The following is a 16,218-nucleotide window of genomic DNA, read 5'->3' as shown; positions in this document are numbered from 1 at the left end:
TAAAACAATGTATATCATGTGAAAAAAAAAAAAAAAAAAGAAAAGAAACAACCACAATACTATCCACTGAAATAAAAATGGAAACTTGGTAAACGGTTTCCAAGCAAAGACAACAAAAGTGTCCCTTTTCAGAGCTGATAAGAGATCATGAGGTTGAAATTCTGCACAGCACTTTGAAAACTAGAAACCTTAGTCTGAGGACCTCATTCCCCTTTTAAAGCAATAGCCCTGAAAGCCTGCTAGATCCCAGACTGGCTCGATCACGTGCCAGGATTTTGATCCCTGACTCTCTGAAACAATTCTTGCTATAATCAAATATACTTTGATTATTTATAGCTCTCTATGCCATTTACACTTAAGAAAAATAATTCTTGAAACATGTCACCATGAGGACATTACAAAATGTAATGCGCAAAAGTCATCTTTAAAAACAACAAATAGAGGGACAAGTATTTTTGTTTGAAAGCTCACAAAGTTGGAAACAAGGCAAGTCAATAAAATTTCTTCCAAACCACCTTTCCCTACCCCTGGAAGCATTTTATGAGATAATGAAAACCTCTAACATTGAGTGATGTGATTAAGTAATAAAAGGCTGGATTTTTCCTTCCTATGTAACCCCATGGGGTGCTTCCTAGAACACAGCAAAAGTCTGTATAAAGAGTTAACTGTGTGTTGGTGTAACACCAGATTACAGGTGTTTGTTAAGGGAGATCCTGCTGCGATTTTTCTCTGGACCCGTTAAACAACAGCTTCATTCTCTCTCACTCTAATGGGCTAGTTAGCAAGCCCTACCCTTTCTAGAAGGCTCTGTGCACAGGGTCCAGGGGTGCATTGCTTCAGCCTCAAGTCTGCAGAAAAACCAAGCTTGCCCACCTGAAATCTAGTGAGTAGAGGAGAGAGCTTGCACAAAGAACCAGCTTTCCCTCCACGTGTTTCCCAAAAGACTGTGGGGCTCGCCGGCAGCCATTGTCTGTCCACTCAGAGAAGACGTGTGGCCAGCCCCTGCCCCTGGGAACACAACACCCAAAGTACTGTGAATGTGCCCCTCGCTGGGCTTAATCTCACCCCATCCCTCTGGAGGAATGGTGCCGGGCACATGAGCCCCACCCAGACCCGCTGCTCTGCAAGTTTCTGGTAACAAGCAGGTTAAGCCAGCCAATAAATCAACCCTCAAACCAGGGCTTCATCACCCTACCCCCTGGATTCTGGGAGCTTTGCAGCCATATGAAATTTCTTCAATGGGATTATCCTGATGGACACAGAATTCCTGGGTTCTGTCATCGTAAGAGGACTCCTTGCAACCATATTTATGAGAAGGTGCTCTCATGGCTCATCCTCATATTTTTCTCCGACTATTCCACCTGCATGTACTCTAAACTCTTCTCCCACGAAATCTTTCCATCAGTGGGCACCTGTAGCTCTACAAGTGGGAGAGAGGTGGTGTGTGTGGTCAGGAGGCTGGCTTCTATTTATTAGAACTTTTTATTTTGAAATGATTTCAAGTTTAGAGAAAAGTTGCAAATCCGAAATGCCCTTTATACCAAGGCAATGCATTTTAATATTTTTCCATGTTGCTTAACACCCCCCCCACACTCCGTGTATTTCTGAACCATGGGACAGTAGGCTGTACCTTTAATTCCTTACTCTGCAATATCTCCATGTCTATTTCCTAAGAATAAAGAGTCTCTTACATAATCACAGTACAGTTCCCAAATTCAATAAATTTAACATTGATGAAATACTTTGTTATCTAATCTATAGCCCATATATACATTTCATCATGTGCCCCCCACAATGACCTTTATAACAATTATGATTCAGATAAAGGATCACGTGGTGCACTCAGTTGTCATGTCTCTATAGTCTTCTTAAACCTGGAAGCAATCCTTCAGCCTTTCATTTATTTTATAGACTGACCTCAATTTGGGTTTCTCTGATATTTCCTTGTGATTAGGCTCCCGGGTTGCATTTGGGGCTGCAAGACGACCTAATGATGTGTTCTTCCAAAAGTATCTCATCTCTGGACCCATGATATTCATTTGCCTGTTTGTGGTGATATTAATTTCTACCACTTGGTGAAGATGCTCTTCCATGTCTTCATTGCAGTTAACTATTTCCTTTCTGTACTTTTAGATACATTGTAATTATGTAAGTTTGTTGCTCTTCATGGAACCTCCACCTCCATCAGTACCCACTGATGATTCCTGCCTGAATCCATTTTTATTCTAGTGGTCCTGTGTTTTCTTTTTTATTTACGTACAAAACAGAAACTTAATTCACTAAACATCATCAAAGGTAGGAAAAAAACAAAAGAAAAGAAAACACTTAAATTGCATTAGCACACAATTTACCAGCCTTCTTCATCCACAAGATCATGATGTCATGAAAATGATGAAAGAGGAAAATAGATGCACAACATGCTTTTCTTTTATCCTAGTTTCTCCAAAGGATTCCCATCCCCAGAAGTGAGAGAGTCTGAGTCTGAAATCATGACACCATCTTCTACTCCTTTGAATCAATATCAAACATTTTTCATTATGATTACACGCAGTCACTAGTCCAGGGCATTTCCTCTCTTTTGTTTAAATTGCCTCTAGAATAAACATCTCAAAACTTAGGATGGCAGCCAGCGGAAGATAATCTCTCAGGGGAAAACACTGGAATCCTCACAACTTCCATCAGTAAGAAGAGGAAAATGACAAGTTGCCATTCATTTCTGAAGAATTTTACTTCACAGTAAAGTTCCTCACCTATAGTTCTATGGAGTGAGAGTTAAAATGTTAAAATTTATTTAGGGCAAATAAATCATAACATTTCCAATGGAAACAGAAACACATATGCATATATTATGTTCAAAATTTACACCCATACATACTTTTCCCTGTAAGAGGAATTCCAGGGAACTCAGAAACCTGATATGTGCATTATCAAGAGAAAACTACAGGGTCACATGAAATGAAATAAAGTGGAACCTATTGGTTAGGGGAATCTATAACTTATCCCCTCAAGGGTTTACCTTGTTTGCTAAAAATAAACATATTTCCTTGAGCACAGATGGCAAACGTGAGGTGACAATTCATTCTCCAAGAAAGCATGTTACTTCCCAAGAGGGAAATTCTCACTTCAAGGTGTGGAATATTCACGTGCATAAAAAACTCTGTAATCTTTAGGCAAGAAAGCCTACTGAAGTGAGAATTATCTAGTAAACAGGGGTTTGACTGAAAATTAAAAAAAATAGACAAAATGACCAAGGCCAACATACAGATGCCAACATCCAACTTTCCTCCTGACTAATCAGAATCCGGCAGTATGATTCTTGTCCTCTAACGGGGATTTACTTGTCTTTCTTGTATTGATTTATAGTGTGTAAAGATACTATATCAAATTCCCTGCAGGCCAGCCAGGTGAAAAAGACTGTCCATCTTCACAGAGTGAAAGCATAGTGCACTGTGTTCTACGATATCCTATCATGTCGGGTCTTACTGTACTTCAGAGCTAGTTGTAATGTAAATACCATTTTACAGTTCCCTCATTTTATAGGCAATGCAACAAAGACACTATTTGAATAAACATTCATTGAATATGTATTAAACTTCTTTAAATATTTATTTGTTTAAAGAAAGGTCTTTATCAAGCCCCTACTTTGTTCTAGGAACAAGGCCAGGTCCTAGATAAATGATGGCGAAGAAAACAAATATAATCCCTATCACAAATATTCCAACCAACTTGTGCAGTATTTATTGCAGATAAAAAAAATCATTTTATCTTGCAAGCTTTAGTCAGATAAATCAGCAGTGCCCCATAGAAAAATCATGTGAGCCACATAAATAATTTTAAAAATAGCCAGTAGCCACCTTTGTTTAAAATGTAAAGAGAAATCAGTGACATTAACTTAACAATACACTTAAACTAACCAATATGTCCAAAATATTATTTAACATATGGTAATATCAGAAGTTATTAACAAGACATTTTATATTCTTTTTTCACATCAAGTCTTCAAAACTTGGTATGTATTTTTACACTTGCAGATATCTCAATTCAGATGATAAAGTTGCATCAGAAATATTTTATCGGGGGTGCCTGGGTGGCTCAGTCAGTTGGGCATCTGCCTTTGGCTCAGGTCATGACCGCAGGGTCTTGGGATCAAGTCCTGCATTGGGCTCCCTGCTCATGGGGAGCCTGCTTCTCCCTCTGCTTCTGCCTACTGCTCCCCCTACTTGTGCTCTCTCTTTCTCTGTCAAATAAATAAAATCTTTAAAAAATATATTTTATTTGCATTTAGATTTCATAGAAGTTTATAGCTTAAAAATGTAGAATGACAAATACAAGTTATTCCAACCATTCTTAAGAGTTAACCAAGAACTAAAATCAAACAGAATTTATATTTACATTTAAAGTAATTAAAATTAAATTCAACTAAAAAATCCAGTTCCTCTGTTGCAGTAGCCTCATGCCAAGTACTCAATAGTCCCACGGCACCAATGGCTGTCTTATTGGCTGTATAGCTCTGAATGATATCACTTTCTTTTCCTAGGAAATAAATGAGCAAGGCAAGGCAGGCATTATTACTGATGTACATATGAAAAACAAACATGGCTTGGAGATGATAAGATGAGTCATCTGAGTTGTCTGAGGCAGTAGGAACACCACATGAGTGATGGAATCAGCATTTAATCCCAAGACTTCCAAAGCCCAATCATCTTTCCTCTATATCATGCTGTATTAAAAATGAATGTGAGGAGTCTTACTCTTTTCACAGCACTGTGTTAAGCCATAGAAAATCCGAAATGCAAGATTAATAAATTTGGACTTGAGCCAGCCCACAGAGGTACACAGATGGCCTGAGGCCAGAATTGAGCCACAAATGTGTTCTATTGGCCAGGTCCATTATTTCAAAAATCTGAGTTTGAGTATTTCTCAATGGGACATGCATTTTCCAGTTTTCCTCAGACCCCACCACCTTTTACTCATAACCATCCAGCTTCATTCACTAACCGTTCTTTTCTCTGCCCTTGATGCATTTGAATATGACAACTCAGCGAGGTAATGGGTGCTATTTAGGGTTTTCAAACATTCAGATCATTAATCTGATCCTCTGTGGAGGCTAAATTAGTACAGGTAAAGCCTAGAACCGAGAAGACTAGAGTAAGTGGAGTATTGGTCTTTTTTTCAATACTTTTTACTTCTTTCAGATTTGTTTTCTTCAAGTTGTCATTGAAATATCTTTTTGACCCCAAAAAGAGTCTTCCAAAATGTCTTAAATTTTCAGTCAATGGCTCAAAAGCAGCTTCTAGTGAACTGGTAGAACTACTCTCCTCCTTTCCCTCTCACCATTTCTTTCTCTCTCTTGCACACACACACACACACACACACACACATACACACACACACACACATACTTTGTCTACCTGAGGGGCACCTGGATGACTCCCACTGAATGCTTTTTTTTTTTTTAAGATTTTATTTATTTACTTGACAGAGACAGAGAGATCACAAGTAGGCAGAGAGGCAGGCAGAGAGAGAGGAGGAAGCAGGCTCCCCGCTGAGCAGAGAGCCCGATGCGGGGCTCGAACCCAGGACCTTGAGATCATGACCTGAGCTGAAGGCAGAGGCTTTAACCCACTGAGCCACCCAGGTGCCCCCCCCCCCACTGAATACTTTTGAATTGTAGAGAAAGATATGGGTTTTTAAACTGTAAGGACATATTTTTTTCCTTCCCTTTTTGCCTCCTGGAAGGCATTAAATGAAACCTGTAATCTGTTCTTTTCTTGCCAAGTAGAAACTTACGCATTTTTCTTTTTTTAGATTTTATTTATTTACTTACTTACTTACTTAGAGAGCATACACACAAGCATGGGGAGAGGATGAGAGAAGGGGAGGAAGAGGGAGAGAGAATTTCCAGCAGACTCCACACTGAGTGGAGCCCCACATGGGGCTCTATCCTTTGACTCTGAGATCATGATCTAAACCAAAACCAAGAGTCTGATGCTTAACCAACTGCGCCACCCAGGTGCCCTATGCATTTTTCATCTTTGCTACACTACAGACTTCTTGAAGGGATGACTTAATGATAGTTCCCTCACTCTTTGTACGAAAGAAACCATAGGAATGTTGGCTTGGACACTGTGGCTGAGAAAAGGAAAATGGCCAAATTTTGAGATGCATCAGTTTTTAGGAGTCCCTTGCAGAGCAAAAGCAATCAATCAAACTAATTCTATCTAATTTTGTCAGTATGAATTTATCGATTGATTTAACTGTGACATGTTATATTTATCATTTTTGGGGAAAAGTTCAGTCTATTAAAGGCAAATCACTGGAAAAGTCCAACTATATTTTTTTTTTTTGTAATTCATTTCTGAATCAGTTTTCCATATCTGAAAAAATACTCTCTCTCTCGAGTCTAAGTGTTTCACTGACTGTATTGAGTAGGAGAATCTAAGGCAGAGATTCTCAAATCTGAGTTTAAGAGTTATGGGTGGGTCTGGGGGACCAATTATCATAAGCATTTCTGGGCCCTAACCCCAGACATGCTAATTCAGTAGGTTTAGAGCACCTCAAGTTTCACAGTAAATATGATACAGAAAGTACCTATAGACCACACTTCAATAAATATGGGTCTAGCAATTGGCCATAGGTCATGATTCTTTCACTCGGGGTAGAGATCACTAACCTTATTGAACATTACTTCCCAATTAAGATGTGGAAGATTGGTTACACAGATGACTCCAAGTAATGGTCTCCCTACAGCCAGTCTTGATAGTGTGACTCTGCAGCTCCTTCACTAAGAGGAAATCTATCTCTCTACCTCCTGAGTTTGACCTGGACTCATAACTTACTTGTAACTTTGCAATAGAAGTATCAGTGTACCAGCTCCAAGTCTGGGCCTCCAGAAGCTTTGCACACTTCTCTTAGATCCTTGTCATCACCCTAAGAGCAAGCCCCAATGAGTCTGCTGGAAGATCCCAACCATCCCACTCAAGGTGACCTTGGACCAGCCAATAGACAACTTAGAGAAACAGAGCTCCCAATCTTGCCCATTACAGGCCAGAGATGCATAGTAAGCCCGGCCAAGAGAACTGTCTAGTTAACCCAAGAGCAGTAAGTGTTACTGTTTTAGGCCACAGAGTGTGGAGGAGCTTGTTATGAAACAATAGCTAACTGGTGCATAAAGCTAAGTCCTCACCATCTGTCCTCTGTTTAGGAGAGTGTGAATGAGACACTAATTCATACACAGGAGGAAAACACTTCTGTTATTTGGGCCAAAATAAATAAATAAGAAATCCATGGCCAAAATTTTACCACTGGATTTTATCACAGCCCTTGAACTCTCCCAACACTGGTGGACCAACGTGATGGCCAAGGAGACAGTGTGAGAGAAGCAGTTAAACCCAGGCCCCAAATAATGTAATAGTTAATAACAAAAACATAAAGTGACATTATTTAACAGCATTGCAAGATTAGAGACCCAGGTCAAAATAAAGGTGGTTTTTTTTAGTTTGTTTGTTTGTTTGGGGGATTTTTTTGTTGTTGTTTTTCAATGTTCTATTAGGGTCTTGCTAATAAAAGACCTTCACCATAAAAGAACATAAAAGTTATATGATTTGTTCTTTTAATCAAGAAAGGAGACACATGTAATCTGGTATTTTTCAGATTTCCTGTAAAATCTATCTAATCTATATGAATTCCTCAAAAGCACTCAAAATCAGATCTTTTAAAGCTCCCCACGTGCAAAAGAAAAGTTAAGGCTTTCTTAACAATTCAAATACAGCTTGGCTGAATCTTAGTGTTGCTGAATTATTACAAGATGTCTCATGGGTCTAAAATCAAAATGACAGAAAGACCAGGTTTCAGAAGAGAAATACATCTCTGAGATCCTAGAATATTGATTGTTTTGGCACCATTTACTTTACTCTCTGCCTATAAAGCCAGGTCCGTGGTGTAGGAAACTCTCTGGAGTGGTGGGTTGAAGAATAGCACACCATATGTTCAGAAGTTCACGAGCACAATGGTCTGAAGTCAAGGGTGACCCTCTGACTCAGAATCTCTTTACAAACAGGGCTTTCCAGGAATGTAATGGGTACCTTACATTCAAAGGCTGAATGAGTTACTTCTTTTGACAAGATAATTATTTTACCCTATATAGAAGAATAAACAAACCTGTCAAAATCATAGAGTTTCTTCATCACTGACCATCTGCAAACACACTAAAATGGAGATGAGACTTTAAAAAAAAAAGTATACTTGCTTATTAGAGCACATATTAGCCCCACTGGCCTTATAAGATTTCTATAACTTTCTTAGACATGTGCCTCCTCTAATAGAGTGACCCCAAAAAGCCATCGAAACAGCCGCAAACTAAGACACCACATTATGTAGTATTTCACAAAATTATATATACCAGAAGGGAAAACAGGAAAAACAAGATATAACACAAATTCCAAGATGATTTCCCACACCTTTCAGCAAATTTCCTACCAGGTGTGAGTCTCAAACTTTAAATGATCATCCAAAACCAAGGAAAATCCTATGGGTTCATAATCCTGAAACTTGGAAGCAGAGTCTCTAAGTCAAAATATCGTCAGACATGTATTTGTGGAAGATTACCTTCCCAGTTTAGGGGGAACCTACACCTGATCAGGCTTTCTGATTGTACAGATCCTGACATTTTGCTGTTTTAATAGAAGCTTAGTGGCTTCCAGTTCAAGTTTGCCAGCACTGCAGGAGTGCCCTCTTAGTGTGAGCGGTCAGAGATGATTAACTGAAAAATATTTCCAAGTTAAACATTGATTTGCCTCTGCCTCTATTTATTCCTATCTTGGACGACCTTTCCAACTCCTTTTTTTTTTTTTTTTTTAAACAAAAGAAAGCAGGCACCAGTGCCTTTGTATTTCTCAGTAAAACAGAAAAAGCAGAATTCTGAGCCTGTTAGTTCTTGTGGTTGTATCTTATAAAATGAGCAGGGTGTTGGTACAATCCAAAGAAGACCCTTTGCTTTTCTTCACACACAAAGACAGACTGATACACACACACACACACACACACACACACACACACACACCTCCCCCTTAGCTCTGTTGCCACCATCACCCAACACTCTAAGCCCTAATTTTCTGCAATAGCATAATAGCTTCCTATCAGGCTCTCCTCCTCATCCTACTTGCAAGATTAAGATTAATTTTACTAGAACATGGCTGTCATCATGCCCTGTCCATGCTCAAGGACATACAATGGATTTCTATTCTCTAATATAAAAGTTAAATTGCTTTTCCTAAGTCGAAATCCCTTCCAAAACCTTGTTCCATTTTATCCACTCAATCTAATTTCTTGCTATTCTTTGCTGCATAGTTTTTATCCAGTTAGGCTGGTTCTTCGCAGTCTATTCCTCCCTGAGGAACTTTACAACTCTTTACTAATATTTATTAAACCTTACCTTCCAAGCACTCACAAAGCTAGGTATGCCTGTGTGATCTCTTCTGGCCAATGAATTTTAAGCAGACAGAAGTTGTATATACCACCTCTGGATGGAAGTATTTAAGAGCTAATGTGTTATTCTCATCTCCTGTCCTCTTTGCCACAAAGACTTATAATCTTCCACATGGTAGCAACTCCATTGCCCTGGATTTCTAAGTGAAGATGAGTTGTGACAGAGATTTCCTACTGATGTATGATGAATATCAGTATGAACAAAACATCTACTCTTTGCTTTACATCACTGAGATTTGGGGGATGGTTTTCACCATAACATAACCCAGCCCACCCTGATACATACAAGCCACTACACTGGTTCCTGCTTTCAAGACTGTTTATAATACACATGCCCTCTCTCTACTTTTTCTTGTTATTTGAAGTTCTGCTCAGGCTTCTGAATCCAACAGAAGTTCTTTTTCTCCAGAAAGCTTTCCTGCCACAATTATACCCTCCTTCTCTATATAGATATATGCCATCGTCTACTTTAACCCTTGATTCAATATCAACCAGATATTTAATGAAATTCTTGTGTTGGAAAATTATTTGAGATAAAAAAAGAAGGTGAGACAAAATCCCTTCATCAAGGAGGTAAGTTATATCCCAAGAGGAACACAATTTGAAAATCATATATTAATAGAATATGAGAAAAAATTCTCAGGCTGCAAAAATGATTCACTTAGCCAGTGTCATAAATACTTAGTGCCAATACTGTGACTCCAGGCATCTGTGACAGCTTTTAGGATGTTGAGGGTTCCCTTGAGTAAGACATGGCCAGGAGAAAGAGAATTTTAGGGAGGGAATTAAAGTCAAAGTAAAGGTATGAAAGGAATATCTTAAAGTTGAATCTGTTCAACTTTAGAAGCAGCAGCTTATTAGAAAAATATGTGTATAGGAAAGTTTTAGAAGAAAGTAACATAAAGGTAGTTGAAATCATGTTTTTCTGAGCCATATACATAATGTTGAAAAGTTTGAGCATTCTTCCTGAGGAAATGAAAAGCTACAAAGTTGTCCACAACAGAGAGTAACATGCAAAAAGCCTTTTATTGGGATTGAAGTGACATCTACAAAGTAAATTAATTGAATGAGAGTAAGAAAATAGAGGCAATATCTAATATATCATTCCCCTCAAGTTTAATGAATGTTCACTTTGATTCCCTAATTATCACGTATCAGTTGGCTATTGCTGTGTAACAAATCACCTGAAAACTCAGTGACTAAAAACAATAAGCACATGTTACTGGTCATAAGTGTATTGGTGAGCTGGGTTATTCCTCTGGTCTTGACAGAACTGCATCTGTAGTCAGCAACTGTTGATATTAGCTCAGCTTTCTCATGTGTTTTTTCCTGCCTAGGGACTGACCTAGGATGGTCTCCACAGAGATAACTAGGCTCCCCATGTGATTTCTCACCCCTATGCTAGCCCAGGCTTGTTCTATGGGAAAGGCAAGGGGCCAAGAGAACAGGCAGAAACACATAAGACCTTTGCAGGCCTGGCCTAGGAAACGGCACAACATCCATTCTGTTGCATTCTACTTGCCCAAGCAAGTCACAAGTCCAGCTCAGATTGAAGATGGAAGGAAATAGATTCCACCTCTTAAAGGGGGAAGATAGAAAGTCACACTGTCAGAAGTGGCAACTCTGGGAAGCCATCTGGAAAGGAAACACAAGGAGATGGGCATCCTCTCCCATGTTTTACCCATGCTTGCTTTTTTTCTGCCATAAGCCGAGAAGGTACATGATTATTCTCACCATTTTACAGGCAAGGAAACTAAGCTTCTAAGAGGTTAATAACTTACCTAAGGTCATATATAATTGAACAGTGTTTGAATCTCAGATTACTTCCAAAGTCCATGTAATTTGATTTTTGGCTAGAGATCATTATGTTGAAAAAGCACGAGTGAAAATCACGGGTAAGGAGGAGGAACACTATGCTGAGGTCAAGAGAATTAAATTCAAGTACCAGCTATGTTTGTTTCCTTATCTCTAAAATATCCAGCTGACTCACAGAGGCTAACATAAAAACTGAAACGTCTACACACATAAAAGTGTTTTGAGAACTACAACATTCCATACAAATATAATAGATCCCTTACTCGAATATTTAATATCCTTATAGACTCTGGAATATACAGCAGGAGGTGAGCAATGACCTCCTGGAGAAAGGACACAGATTATCTAAAATTATTCAAAATAAGCCATACCAAACATATATCCAAAAATAGGCCAAAAATTTTTATATCTTTTTGTTAATGAGAAATTTCATTAAGGGAAGACTCGTGGATATTAAGAAATTATTGTTAAGAGGGCCTGGGTGGCTCAGTTGGTTAAGCAACTGCCTTTGGCTCAGGTCATGATTCTGGAGTCCTGGGATCAAGTCCCACATTGTGCTCCCTGCTCAGTGGGGAGTCTGTTTCTCCCTCTGACCCTCCCCCCCTCATGCGCTCTCTTTCAAATAAAATCTTTTTAAAAGATTATTGTTGGTATTTTTAAGGCATAATAAAGCTGTTACAACTTATACCTTTCTAAAGAGTTCTTATTTTGCAGAGTGGTAGTAGCCGTGGAAGAAATGATAAGAAGTCAAAAATTTGTCCAAAAAGGGTCAATCAGGGTAGAGCTGAAAGATTAGCTATGAATAATTGCTGAAGCTGAGTGATGGGTACGTTTGAGCCTGTTTGAAATAATAAGATATTATAGGAAAAAGGTTTTCCTATTTATTTTAAAATCTCAATACAAGTGGACTTTCTTCCTTCAGAATAAAACCTCTTTGTAGCTGATATTTCAGAAATATTCCCGGAGAAATAGGCATGACATGTCAAATATGGATACTGTTTCTTTCAACTCCGATAGCAATTACCATTTTTTTCTCAATGGCCACAGCATGTTTCCCTAGTTCCTTCCCTGACTTGATCCCTACTCTCATTTAAACTTCAGGGTTCAACTTCTACACATTAACCACTGCAATCTCACTCCGCCCTCGCTATCTCTTCTTAGTAATTGTCTGTTCACCCTTGCCTGAGCGGCTCTGGACAGTATGTGTTTCTGGGTAGCAGATTATGGAGCAGGGTTCCTGTTGATTTTGTGCAGTCCGCATTCCTGGAATGTTAGCACTGAGCACAGAATTTGACCTGTAACACAGTGAAGAAAGAGTTCAAATGCAAACTCCAAAGATATCCATCCTGCAGAATAAATGCCAATAAGCAATTTCCTTTTCCCAGCCTACAGAGATTTTCATCAGATAGCCCATAACAGACAGAACCCGTGCCAATATTTTATAACCCATAAAATTTCTTCAAGCAATTGTACAGATTTCCAGCCATCCTTTGATCAGTCTTTGTAACAGTGACTCCGGGCCTTCGCCTAAAAATGATTCCTAGATCTCGATATATATACAATGGAAAAGATCTGGCCTTCAGAAAGTCTCTCATTAAAGCGCTAATCTGTTCCACCACATTCTTCTGAGACACAGCGATCAGCATTCTAGCCGGCCTCCATGGCCAGCTCTAATAAGACTGATAGAAACAGCTTAAGTAATTGGATTGCTATATGGGATTGAATGTCTGACAACAAAAGATAGCCATCTCTATTCCACCACCATATCTTTGTTCCAGCAATGAATTCATTTAGCAATGCACTTAGAGGCTCCTGGGCCCAGGGAGAAATGACAGACTAGGGACACAAAAGCTAGGCCAGCTGATGAGCCCAGAGACAGAGGCTACGCAATTCCAAAAAGTTAATTATGGTGAACACGGGCAGCAGACAATGACTTGTTGAATCATTACCATAATCACATTACTGCACTGGTCTCCAGGTCCCAGCCAAGGGCAGTGTTGGCTACGTCTCATTCTGACCGGCACTTCATCCTCACCTGCCACCTGCGATCTACTATACATGACCTCTTGGCTGATATGCTCTTAACTAACCCAGCTTATTCATGTGTCCTAGACATCTTTTTTTAATTTTAATTTTTTTTCTATCAAAAGAGTCAGACAGTGTAGAAGTGTTCAAATTGTCAGTGTAGAATACACTGGTACAAAATTATTTCAAATTTGTCTTCAAATTTGTGACTTGGGAAAACAGTATTATCCATTAAAATATAATTACAATATTGGGGCACCTGGGTGGCTCAGCTGGTTAAGCATCTGCCTTCGGCTCAGGTCATGATCCCAGGATCCTGGGATCCAGTCCCACTTCAGACTTTCTGCTCATTGGGGTGTCTGCGTCTCCCTCCCTCTGCCCCTTCCCCCTGCTCGTGTTCTCTCTCTCCCAATCTCTCTCTCATTGATAAATAAAATCTTTAAAAATACATATATATATATATATATATATATATATATATATATATATATCTCAAAATCCTGTATTTACGTGTAACTTCAAATAGGTCTAAACAAAGTTAATATAAATCAAAATGTTGATTTATAACTTCAGATAGATCTAAAAAGGGTTAATATAAACCAGAATATTAATATCTAAAGCCATTCCTAGGGTGAAAAAACAGCAAGTACTCCCCACACTCAGTGAGTTTGAAGCAACATTTCCAGTTAATATTTTCCTAGAAGCTTTGACGTGTTTATTTCTTGACCACTGGGTATTTCATTTTCTCAGTGGTGTGACATAAATTATTTTCACTTGTAACTTCTCTGGGACAGCTCTGGTCTCTCTGGAAAGAATACTAGCCAGTGAGTGAGAATGGCATGTCATTTTATAATAAACAGAGACCTTGGTATAATGACCATTGCCAAAAGTACAATAACACAGCAGCAATAATAAGAGAAGAATATTATTATTAAATAATAATTACTCTAGACATGTCAACTTAGAATGAGGATTCTAAATATTTCTAAATGAAGTTCTGATTGAGCCATACAATATTCTGCAAGAAAGCTCAGAGATCATTCATTCTGCATTAAAATGGAAAGAAATAGCAAAGCCAGGATATCTTCACTCTTTCAAACAGTGGCACCAGAGAAGCCTGAATACAAATGTCTTGACATCCAGTCCAGCACTCCAGGTCCTTAAAGAGCATGGTTTAGCCAAGATTCCTTGCCCAACTTGGCAAAGAGATAGAACCAGGTCCCAGTCCAAATTGTGACTTTGGATCATAACTGCAAATACACAAACATATGTTGTCCAAAGCTGGCATGGTTTTACCTTCTCAATTTATCACTGTTAAATGAAGAACATAGTCTCAAAGTGCTATAACCATAAAAAAGACTGAAATACTTCTAATCATGGGTGAAGAACATATATTTCAGGGACACCTCAGTGGCTCAGTCAGTTAAATGTCTGACTTGATTTTCACTTGGGTCATGATCTTGGGGTTGTGGGATCAGGCCCACACTATGCTGAGTGTGCGCCTCCTTGATTCTCTCTCTTCCTCTCCCCCTGCTCCTCCCCTCAGCTCTCTCAAAGAAAGAAGAAAGGAAGGAAGGAAGGAAGGAAGGAAGGAAGGAAGGAAGGAAGGAAAATATATTTCATTTTGACATAAATCATGAGCAGAACCATAGAATGATTTCTACTCAAACCTTCTCAGCGGAGACTTCCATGCTCTAAACTTTGCTATGATAAAATGGGTCTCAAGTTCAACCCAAACGCCTACCTAAAATACCTTCTTTTCTTTTTATTTTCTAAATGAGATTAGAGTTGCAATCAATTTATATACAAGACAATCAAGAAAAATAATATTTGTTGTATCTTTAAGCACAATGGCTGAGTAGGACAGGAAGTGGGTCCTACATCCTATAGGAAGTTCTTCCTCACTGTGCCAGCCTTCCAGACCCTTCTCTCCCCTTCCATCTATGCCTTAAGGCTCCTTCCATTTCTACCATTGATTTCTCACTTACCATGCCCTGCCTGTACTACACAGTTTCTGCTTTTTTCAGAGAAAGCATGTATTTCTTCCTCCCTCCCTACATCTAAAGCCCTCTACCCACTCCTCACAGTACAAAACACAGACTTGCATTCCATAAGTATGTCACTGACTGATTAGGCTAGGGGTTAAAATATTAGACAGATTGTGTTGTACTTATATACAATGTAAATATGCATCCATGGCTTACCTTTGATGTCATCACCAATTTCCCAAGAAAATAAGAAAACAATAGGCTTCTAGTTCCAATGTTTGCCGTCTTTCTAAATCATGTAAAGTATGACTAGAACCTAGCCACAGCTTTGTATAAACCCCAAACCTGACAGCCACTTACAGGGTTACAGGAAACGTATGTCTACACAGACAGGGCCTTTGTCTTGGAGCGGTAAATACCCACTACATCTGTGACTAACAGTGAAATCACTTCTTTCCTGAAGACCACGCCCTGGCTCCTCTCTTAACTGCTCTGGGGTCACACAGGAAGGCATGACATGGTTAAAGACAGGTAGACGTATGTCCCTTGACCCACAGTCATTTCACATTTTCCTCATTTCTTATCCATTGTTCTCAGCCTTGTCACATGCCCCTGCATGGCAATGGAAGGCTGCTAGTCTTTTGAAAAGGATCTGGAAATCTCTGATCAAAGGGCCTTCCCCCACCTCCCTGTGGTTTCTCCTTGTCCCAGAGAGGAAGGACCCACAAGAGTCTGGGCTGATTTCTGCCCTTTATCCTTATTCGTAGATCATTCTCAGGCCTAGCTGTCACTTGCAGATTATCTGCCTCACAGGCTCTTATCTGATTTTCTAGGCTTTTCCCATCCAGCACAACATAAATACTATAAATTGGCAGCCTAACATACACAGGCAACAATGGACTTA

At 39.1% G+C, this 16,218-nt stretch overlaps 1 long non-coding RNA gene across 1 annotated transcript in view; it reads right to left on the bottom strand.

The window, feature by feature from the left end:
* Nucleotides 1–15,624, bottom strand: part of LOC131807876 (uncharacterized) — a 31,557-nt gene extending 15,933 nt beyond the window's left edge. Inside the window, exon 1 of the long non-coding RNA XR_009344609.1 lies at nt 15,531–15,624. This is a non-coding gene — a long non-coding RNA (uncharacterized LOC131807876). The remainder of the gene's footprint in view (nt 1–15,530) is intronic.
* Between the last annotated feature and the right edge of the window lie 594 nt (nt 15,625–16,218).

The sequence above is a fragment of the Mustela lutreola genome, chromosome 9 (assembly GCF_030435805.1).
Source record: "Mustela lutreola isolate mMusLut2 chromosome 9, mMusLut2.pri, whole genome shotgun sequence".
Lineage (NCBI taxonomy): Eukaryota > Metazoa > Chordata > Mammalia > Carnivora > Mustelidae > Mustela > Mustela lutreola.
This window is presented reverse-complemented; position numbering and strand designations above follow the sequence as displayed.